Genomic DNA, 11,081 nt, shown 5'->3' with positions numbered 1-11,081 from the left:
CTCCCCACCATCACTCCACCCCTACCCTATAGATCAAAGTGATTGTAACCAATAGTGTGGACGATCAGAGTTTGAGGCCTTCGCTGTCTCCTCCAGTAATAAGTGATGGGCCCCTGGTCCCACTTTTTCTCTTAATCTGTATTTTTCTTGTTCTTTTGTCGCCACTGAACTCGGGGTACCCACGGGTGTGACATGGGGCTGGTTCCCTATGTCTCATATTTTCATATGCCTATTTACCATCTGTGTATCTTCCTTGGTGAGGTATCTTTTAAAATCCTTGGCTCATTTTAAAATCATTTTTTAAATTATTATTTTTATTCAATTTTCATGGTTCTTTGTATAATTTGGGTAACAGTTATTTATCAGATATGTTTGTTGTGAATACATCATCCTAGTCTATGTCATACCTTCTCATTTTCTGACAATGCCTTTTATAAAACAGAATTTTTTAATTTTAATGCTGTTCAATTCCTTTATTATGTTTTTCGTTAAGTCGTGCATTTGGTGCTGTATTTAAGAAGTTGCAGAGATATCCAAAGTCATCTTGATTTTCTCTTGTATTCTCCTGTAGGAGTTTCACAGTTTTGCATTTTTCATTTAGGTCTATGAAGATTCTGCTAAAGTCAATTACCATGTGAGGTAAGTATTAAGAAGGGTATAAATTCTGTGTCTAGATACTTTTTTTTTCCTGCATGTGGATATTCACTTGTTCCATCATTGTGGCTGAAAAGACTTTTTTTTTTTTTTTTTTTAATTATAGTGGACTTATTCCTTTGTAAATATGAACATTCAGTTGATTATATTGGTGTGGATCCATTTTTGGGCTCTCTATAGTGTTTTATTTATCAGTTTGTATATTTGTTTGTTTTTAACCAATAACACAGTGTCTTGATTACTAGGACAGTGATAAGTAGAAAAATACCAGTCCTCTGGCTTTGTTCTTCTCCTTCAATATTATGTTAATTATTCTGTGTATTTGACCTCTTCGTACAAGCTGTAGAATCAGTTTGCCAATAATCACAAAATAACATTCTGGGATTCTGATTGGGATTATGTTGAATCTTTAGGTCAAGTTGAGAAGAACTGACATCTTAACAATATTGGGTCTCCCTATCCATAATCCTGAAATATCTCTCCCTTTATTTAGTTCTTGACTACTTTTACTGGAATTTTATAATTTCCTTTACCTAGATCTTGTACATACACTGATTTATTTTTGAATGTTAAGCCAGCCTTACACAACTGGAAAAGTCCCAGTTAATCCCAGTGTATAATTATTTAGTCTGTTGTTAGATTTGATTTGCTAATTTTTTTTGATGATCTTTATGTCTAAACTTTGCCTGGTAATTTCTTAGGGTAACACCATCATCATGTAATGTATCTGAAAGTGTTTCCCTTTGCTATATTTTCTGGAGAAGGTTGTAAAGAATTGAAAGCATTTCTACCTAAATATTTGATTGACTCTGGTTCTGGTGTATATCTGGTAGCTTGTGTCTTTCAGGCAATTGGTCCATTTAAAATAAGCTATTATACTTATGGGCATATCTCTACTTGTTGTATTTCTATATTTTTCATAGAATTAGCACAAATGAGACTTTTAATTTTTTTAAATTGACATTGGATATTTGTAATGTGTATCTCCTCTCTCTCTCTCTCTCTCCCCACAACCCTCTTTATTTCTCTTTTGATTTTTGCTCGATTTTACTTTTTTTCTGTTGATTTATGTATTATTTTCTCTTATTTATCTTTCTTCTCTAGTTTTTCTAAGATTAAATTATTTTTAAGATTTTTTAAAATGTGCATTTAATACTATAAATTTCCTGGTTAGAAATGTTTTCAGTATATTTTCATTTTTAATTAGTTTAATTAAAACATTCTCTTGAGATTTGTTTAGCCAATTTTTTGTAGCAGCTTGTTTTTTTGAGATGGAGTTTCGCGCTTGTTACCCAGGCTGGAGTGCAATGGCACAATCTCGTCTCACAGCAACCTCCACCTCCTAGGTTCAAGCAATTCTCCTGCCTCAGCCTCCCGAGTAGCTGGGACTACAGGTGCACACCACCATACCCAGCTAATTTTGTAGCAGCTTGTTTTTTAATCTACACATATTGTAGATTTCTTCCAGCTATCTCTCTGTTTTGTTTTTCTAGTTTAATCTTGTTTTTGTCTGAGAACACACTTTATATGAACTTTTTAAAAATTTGTTAAAGTATGTTTCACGGCTAAAAATGTGGTCCATCTTGGTGAATTTGAGCTAGAGAACGTGTATTCTACTACTGCTGGATGGTGTATTCTATAAATGTCAGTTAAGTCAAGTATATTCATGGTACTATTCAGGCTAACTTTATCGTTCCTGACATTCTGTCGGCTTGGTAAATAAATTACTGGCAGAAAGATGTTGAAGTTTCCAACTATTATAAAGAATTTTTCTATTTTTCCTTGAAATTCTGTTAGTTTTTTGCCCATGTATTTTGACATACTATTTTTAAATTCATATGTATTTAGAGCTGTTATGTATTTTTTTAAAACTGAAACTTTTATTATTATGTACATTCCTGTTTATCCCTGATAATTTACTTTTTACCAAACTCTGCCTTGTCTGAAATTAATACAGCTACTTCAACTTTTCTTTGGGAAGCATTAATATAGCCTCTATTTCTCTGTCTGTTTTTTAAAGCTGTGTCTTTATTTTTAAAATAGGTTCCTTGTAGTCAACATATAGTTTGGGTTTTGAAATCAATTCTGACAATCTGTCTTTTAATTGATGTCTTTGGGCCACTCGTGTTTAATGTGATTACTAATATAGATTGAAAAATATCATGTTTTCTATTTGTTGAATGTATTTTTTTGTTTCTTCTCCCTCCATCTTTATTTTATACCCTCTCTGACTTAAAGTTTTATAAGATTTCATTTTACCTCCTTTCTTTGCATGCTTTTAAAACTCCTTTTAATATACATTTCTTAGCAACCTAAGTGTAGCTTCAAATAATATTACATACCTTGTTTGGTGAAGTGGCATCTTCCTCATTCATTTCACTTATTCATATGTTACATTCACCCAATATATTATTAGTAACATAGCTTTCAAAAAACAGATGTCTTTTAAATCAATTACAAATGAGCAAAAGAAAATATTTCATTTTGTCTGTATTTCTTCTCCAAAATTCTCCCTTTAGAGAGAATAAATATTCAAATTTTTACCTATGTCATTTCCTTCTGCTTGAAAGACTTGTTTTAACTTCCTGCAGAACAGTTCCTCCTACTGAAATTCCTGTTTTTGTTTGTCTGAGAAAGTATTTATTCTCCACTTTTGATAGATAATTTTGCTGAATGTAAAATTCTACATTGGTGACATTTTTTCTTCTTGCAATCACATAAATATTTCTCGCTCCATTTACTATTTCCTTTCATAGTATCTGATGAGAAGTTCACTGAAATTCTTATCTATGATTTTCTATAGGTACTAGCATTATTGTGCCCCTTCCCAATGCTTAATTATAGTTTATTAATTTTAGTTTTGTTTGTTTATGTTATTTTGTTTGGGGGGAGGTAGTTATAGTGCTTGTTGTTCTCTGATCTTTATATCTTTCATTAATATTGAAAAATTCTCAGTCATTGTTACTTCAAATATTTCTTCTGGTCTCTTCTCTCTCACTTTCCTGGTAATCTAATCTAATATATATATTACACGTTTTGAAATTGCCCACAGCTCTTAGAAATTCTGTCCTAATTTTGCCTTCTTTTTCCTCTTTGCATTTCAGTTTGAGAAGTTTTTTTTGACCTGTGTTCAAGTACACTGATTCTTTTCTTGGCCACATCAACTCTGCTAATCAGTCCATAAAAGGCACACTTCGCTTATGTTTAATTGCGTTTTAAGTTCTCATATTTTCTTTTTGATTTTTTTCTTAGAGTTCTCTATTATTGCTTTAGCCATATGCATTTCATGTTGCCTAATTTCTTCCCTTAGAGCACTTAACATATTAATCATGGTTGTTTTAAATTCCAATAATTACAACATCTGTGTCATACCTGAATCTACTTTTCCTTGTCTTTTGGTATCTTGACCTTGTGATCTGCCTACCTTGGCCTCTCAAAGTGCTGGGATTACAGGCGTGAGCCACCGTGCCCGGCCTGTTTTGTTTTACAACTTTTGTTTTAGATTCAGGGAGTGCATGTGAAGGTTTGTTGCTGAGGTTTTGGTATACTACCTGATTTTAAGACATGATAAATCTTCACTAAGTCAGCATGTTATTGGCATAAATATAGGCATAGATCAATGAAACATTTAGAAGAAATAAAATACACCCACACATAGAAGGTAAATTCAGTTTTGTCAAAATTTTCAAGGAAATTCAAGGGAAAAAGAATATTTTTCAATAAATGATACTAAAAAACTACATGGAAAAGAAGAAACTTAATCATCTCCTTACAGCATCACTGCACCTGACACGCCATTTTCCAGGCGTTTGCTGGCCAGTGTTTGTTTTGTGAGTGGATGTGGGGGAGTCCCGGGGCTGCCCTGACCAGCCCCACAGGTCGGGGTGTGGAGTCGCAGACACGTGCTCGCCCTCGCTCTGAAGGCTGGAAGTCTGAAATCGAGGTGTTCGCAGAGCCAGGCTCCCTGCAGGCACAGGGGCAAGGTCAGTCCCAGGCCTCCCTCTGGGCCCTGATGGTCTCTTGACTTGGGGCAGCGTGACTCTAACCTTCCCACAACGTTGTCTGTGGGCATGGCTGAGTACAAACGTCCACGTTTTACAGGAACACCAGTCACGCTGGATTAGGGACCTGCCTGATTCCGACTGAGCTCATCTGAACTAATTACCCCTGCAATGACCCGACTTCCAAGTCAGGTCACTTTCTGAGGTCCTGGGGCTTAGGACTTCAATGTACAAATCACAGGGGAAGCAACGCAGCCTATAACCACGAGGTCCACACACACCCGCCGTCGTGGGGCACTCCTGGAGCTGCAGCTGGGCAGGCAAAGCCCGTGAGTCCTCCTGGCGACTACTGCCAGTGTAGGGAGGCCCCGAGGCGCACCAGCACATTAGGAGAAAGGGCCTTAGTGGGAAGCTTGGTAAACCGTGAGAAGAGCAATGGATTTCTTTTTGGGGGAAAACACAAAAGAGAGAGAATCGATGTGAAGTGAACGTGTGGCTTTTTCAGTTCTGTTCTTTGCACAGTGCAGATTCAGCAAACCACTTAAAGTTCCCATTAAGCTGACAAGCGTGCCCAGAAATAGAAAAATGATTTTCATGGCATTTCCTGCTCAGGCCTGCCCTCTCAGCTCAGAAGTGGGGGCTCGCTGCAGCTTTGCCCTAGCACCACGGAAAGGGCGGAACCCCGTGCTCTGCTGTTTCCAGCCACGTATTCTGTGGGACCAGAACATAGCCAGAGAGAGGTGACAGTGAGGAGGCGCAATGCTTATCACCAGCGGGGCGGGAGAAAGAAGGTCCCCAGGGCAGGCTGCTGCCAGCACAGAGCTGGAGGCCGGCCATGTGGGGCCAGGGGCCAGGGACATCACCTGTGGCTCTCTCCCAGTACACAGCCAGAACTGGTGCATGGATGTCCTGGGAAGGCAGATGACAGCCAGAGCCGTGCAGGTGTGGAAGACAGGCCTCAGGAGGTAGTGAGCCCCCCAACCCCAGGGGCGTGCAAGCTCAGTCTGATCAGGCGGCAAGTAGGAATTTGTGTAAAGCATCGATGGGAGCAAAGTTGGATCGGGACCATGTAAAACCAGAGCCAAAGGGTGCAGGGCTGAGGGGCGGCTGCTGGGGGTCTGTTGCTCTGAGCCCCCCTGCAGGGAAGCTCAGCCCTAAGACCACACTGCTTCCCTCATTCCCCCGCCGGAGGCTCACAGCCACGTGAGCCAGCCTGGAAGGCGTCACTTCTGTTTCATGGACGAGAAGGCTGCGTTCCCGGGAGCACTGGGCAAAGGCCCCGTTGGGATGCCCAGCACCCCATCCACTCCTGCCTTCTGTCTCCCCAGTCAGAGAGCCTGGGCAGGAACTCAGAGGCCAGAGATGCCCGCGTGGCTTCCTCGACCAGGCGAGCCCAGCCCAGCCAGCAGTGGGCCGCCACGGTCCGTGTAAAAATCCCGGGAATGATGATTGCTTCAGTCTGTCGGGCCGCAGAGTCTGACTGGGCTCCCACCCGCTCTGTTCCTCCCAGAGCCGAGGGGCAGAAGGGTCTGGGCTGCTGATTGGATGCCAGCCTCCACCCTCCCAGCGGCGATGAGATCATGGGGCTCATCCGTACGTCCTGTCAGCTCCCCAAATATAATGGGGAACAGATGTTTCCCAGGGGCCCAAGTGGGAAAGCACGTGGCTGCAGTCGCCAGCTCAGCTGCCCATGGGTACCCGTAGGTGAACGGGGAACCCCACAAAAGACGATTCTGCCACCTACTAAGAGCTTCCATGTTCCAGCTCCCTGCAGGGCCTCCATAAAAGCCTAGCAAAGGGAATGACATCTCCACTGTAGGCCAGGGAGCGTCCTCTGGGAGGGAACACAGTCACACTCGCGCCCGGCCACGGGGAGCAGCACGCATCGCTCTGGTGGTACTTGGACACTTTCCTCCTGGTGACATGCGCCGGCTCAGACCCTGACACCCTGACTTGGTGACGCAGCTCCCAAAATGCACAGCCTGGCCCGGCCCTGCCCTGGCTGGACCAGAGGCACAGAAGCCCAGCCGGGGTGTCCGGGCGCCTGGCGGCAGCTTCCTTTCTCCTCTGTCCCTGTCACAGCGGCATTCCCTGCCGCAGGTCTGAACAGAACCACAGCACCAGAGGCCCAGACCTCTCGTGGGTCTCCTTGGAGCGAGGAACCCACTTCCCAGGTCAGTGCATCTCCCAGCACTGACCGTGTGCCAGGCGCCCTGTGCCGGGAGAGGCGGGAGCACAGCAGGCCGCTGTGAGGAACACGCAGACGGTGTGGGACAGACCGCGGCAGGAGAAGAGCGCTGGGGAGAAGATGGGGTGGGAGGGGTGCGGCGGGGGGATCAAGGTCGGGGGACGTCGGGACAAAGGCATAAGCCAGAGGTGGAGCCCCTGTGGGGCTGAGCTAGGCATCTCTGGGGGTGCACAGCTGAGCCAAGGGCCTACGGCAGGAGGCCTGCGGCTTGTCTGAGGACCAGCAGGCACTATGCTCCCTGCCCAGCCCAGGCCACCAGGGTGTACTGGTTTCCCGTGGATTCTGTGACACAGCCCTACTCCGGGATGGCTTCAAACAGCAGAAATGTGTCCTCCCGCCGTGCTGGAGCTGAGGTCTGACATGGGCATCACTGGGCTGAAACATCTGGTGGAAAGTCTCCCACCGCCCCAGGTGGCCCTTGGCTCGTGGCAGCATCCCTCATCTCTGCCTCTGTGGCCACACGGCCTCCTCTCCTGCACGAGCCCCTCTTCCTCTGCCTCCCTCTCACAGGGACACTGGAGATTGCATTTTGGGGCGCATCTGGATAATCCTGGATAATTTCCCCATCTCAAGAGACTTCACTTAATCACAAAGACTCAATTTCCTCATCAGGCAGTATTTGCAAGTTCCGAGGATTCTGCTGCAGGTATCTTTAGGGGAACAATTTTTCAGGTGACAAGCCCCCTGGGGGGAGGGGCTGTCTCCCCAGTGTCGAGCCCCGACGTGGCCGCAGCAGGAGAAGAAAGAGTGAACCAATGAGCGTGGCACAGCCAGCTTACAGCAGGCACAGCAGGGTAGTGCTGGCAGAGTTCAGAGCCCCCGTCGCCATGCAGCCCCCCACAGCTGGCAGGCTGCCCATTCTTGGGCAGGGGATCGCCACGTACAGCCCAGGGCCTGCCCTTCAGTGTGGCCCACGAGGGCCGTTTCTCCTCTCTGCGCCCCTTTCCTTGTCTCTACGTGGCACTAAGATGGGAGAGTTGCTGGCCGAGTCCCTTGGAACGAGCCAGACGGTCCCGGGCAGCAGGGACCCACCACCACGCTATGGCGGGACTTGACGCCCAGGGCACGCGCAGGAGTCAGGTCTCTCTGCCTGGGGCCGTATCAAAGGTTCGAGGAAAGCCACCATCACGGCAAACAGTGACTGCCTAGAGTGGGCATCTCAGCCACGCTTCCATGGGTCCTTTCCATTCCACCCTCACCAGCACCGACACCCGAAGTGCAGACAGAGGCCGGCGGGGCATCGTCCAGGCAGACTCAGCTATCATTCAGGGTGCTTTTTAACGGAAAAATGCAAAATTATGAACGCAGAATGGAGAACACAGGTGACCATTTACTTACAAGTAGACAGAATCACAAAATGTCACACATTTATGACAATCGGCAAACAGCGTGGATATTCAAAACACGGCGTGCTGCGTCCTCTCTGCCCAACAGGTGGTAAAGGGGCATTCTCGGTGCCCTGCCCTGTGCGCCTCCGTCCGCCCCCAGCAGACGCTGCCGTGACGCCATTCTCTGTGGAAAGCCCGGAAAGCTGCTATGAGGTTCGGCTTCTCTCAGTGCGAGGCTGAAAGCGGGTTTTGACTCCTGACAGTTTTTCAAAGTTGTTTTCTTTGCTTTTTGGCTTCATCACTTATTACTAATGATGCCACGAAATCTGTTGTGTTTTCCAGCCTATTCACTCTGTTCATCCTGTCTACTAACGGCTTCTTTCCATCAGCCAGGAACTGTTCCTTTCTTCTGTTCAAAACCCGTCCCACGGGCTGGGTGCGGTGGCTCACGCCTGTAATCCCAGCACTTTGGGAGGCCGAGGCAGGCAGATTATCTGAGGTCAGGAGTTTGAGACCAGCTTGGCCACCCCGTCTCTACTAAAAACACAACATTTGATTCTTACCAAAAAAAAAGTTTTTAACATAATTTTAAAATTAGAGTAATGTCATAGGTCTTCAGAGCTATTATTTAAATTGGTCTATGCATGCCTACTCTCTTGAGAAATAAATGAAGAAATAATTATTTGATCACAACCTCTGAAAAGGTTTTAAAGTGTTCCTAAACATTGTAATAAGACATACATAATAATAAAATGACATTAAATTATTACTAAATCTACTTAGTTTCAGGCACAATGCCAGGCAATTTGGGATGTATTATTTTTCCCTAGTCACACAAAAACTCCCCCTTTACAGATAAGAAAAGAGGACTGAAGGAGTTTATGTTTCATACTTGGTAAGTGACAATGGAAATTCAAATCTATATACTTAAAACTCCAGAAATACTCTTTTGAAGGAGAGTTGTTCTTAAAATTTGTTTCTTATGAAGGCTACTACATTACTGGCTATTCATATATAGGAGGGTGTAGTATAATTTTGAGGGCTTCTATTTCTAATTAATGAACCTGATATTTGAAGAAAAAAACGTGAGTTGCTTAGCTCACTGCAACCTCCCAGGTTCAAGAGATTATCCTGCCTCAGCCTCCTGAGCAGCTGGGATTACAGGCATGGCCCGTCATGCCTGGCTGTTGCATATGCTGTAAGGAGATGATTAAGTTTCTTCTTTTTCCATGTAGTTTTTTAGTACCATTTATTGAAAAATATTCTTTTTCCCTTGAATTTCCTTGACAATTTCGACAAAACTGAATTTACCTTCTATGTGTGGGTGTATTTTATTTCTTCTAAATGTTTCATTGATCTATGCCTATATTTATGCCAATAACATGCTGACTTAGTGAAGATTTATCATGTCTTAAAATCAGGTAGTATACCAAAACCTCAGCAACAAACCTTCACATGCACTCCCTGAATCTAAAACAAAATTTGTAAAACAAAACAGGCCACACGCGGTGGCTCACGCCTGTAATCCCAGCACTTTGAGAGGCCAAGGTGGGCAGATCACAAGGTCAAGAGATCAAGGCCATCCTGGCCAACACTGTGAAACTCCGTCTCTACTAAAAAATACAAAAATTAGCTTGGCGTGGTGGCATGCGCCTGTAGTCCCAGCTACTCTGGAGGCTGAGGCAGGAGAATTGCTTGAACCCAGGAGGTAGAGGTTGCAGTGACCCGAGGTGGCGCCACTGCACTCCAGCCTGGTGCCTGGTGACAGGGTAAGACTCTGTTTCGAAAAAAAAAAAAAAGAAAGAAGGAAAAAACAAAACAAAACAAAACAAAAAACAGGTAGTATTTATTATCTGATTTTGTTTTCTTATTAAAATATGTTTGTACATAAATTTCTATTTACCTTGTAATTTTAAAAAAAGCTTAGTGGGATTTTTATTAGAATCATATTAAATTTGTACACTAACTTGGGGATAACATCTTAGCTGTATTAGTTTTTAGTCGTATGTCCATTTTTTGGCATATCAATTTTGTTAGGCCTTATTTAATTTCTTTCAGTGATATTTGGTAATTTTCATTGTATAGATATTTTATGTATCTTAATGAACTTTTTCTAAGCATTTTTTTGATGCATTGTGAATGAAATTGTCTTTTAAACCTTATTATCAGGGAGTATGTTACAAGCATATAAAAATACAATTTATTTTTATCTAATGAACCTACATCTTGAGATCTGTGACACTGCCAAATTCACTTCTAAGAAATTTTTGTTTGTTCTTTAGGATTGTCCTCATAGGTAACAACCATGTTATCTGCAAATAAAGGGATCTTTGAGACATTGGACAATACAACATACTAACTATTGGAGTCAATGTCGAAGAAAAAAAATGATACAAAATCCATGAAATCCACACACACCTGTCTCCTGCCTTTCATGGAATCAAAAGAGATACCTAGCCTATGATTTTGTACCCAATCTTTACTGCCCTCTCTGACACAAATCTTGTTGAAAATATCATCTAAAAAATATAAAGTGTTTTCTTTAATGAAACTATCAAAGTTCTAATTTTGTGGTCTCATATTAGAAGTACTTCCTTTTCTCTAATGTTTGTTGTTTCAGCATAATATATCAATGTATAAATTCATTGGACAATTTTAGTGATGAGTGCAGGTGGCTTCCTGGTGGAGCTCTCCATTGCGGTAGTCTTATTCCTGAAGACTAGGGGAACTAGTGGACTGTCATGTCTGTCCAGCAGATCCTGGCTGATGGATGAAGTGAGTACTCAGAAATAGGTATGCAATGTAAGAGCAGCTAGGTGACTGCCTGGGTCTAGCGGCCAGAGAGCAGCC

The sequence above is a fragment of the Saimiri boliviensis genome, chromosome 4 (assembly GCF_048565385.1).
Source record: "Saimiri boliviensis isolate mSaiBol1 chromosome 4, mSaiBol1.pri, whole genome shotgun sequence".
Taxonomy (NCBI): domain Eukaryota; kingdom Metazoa; phylum Chordata; class Mammalia; order Primates; family Cebidae; genus Saimiri; species Saimiri boliviensis.
This window is presented reverse-complemented; position numbering follows the sequence as displayed.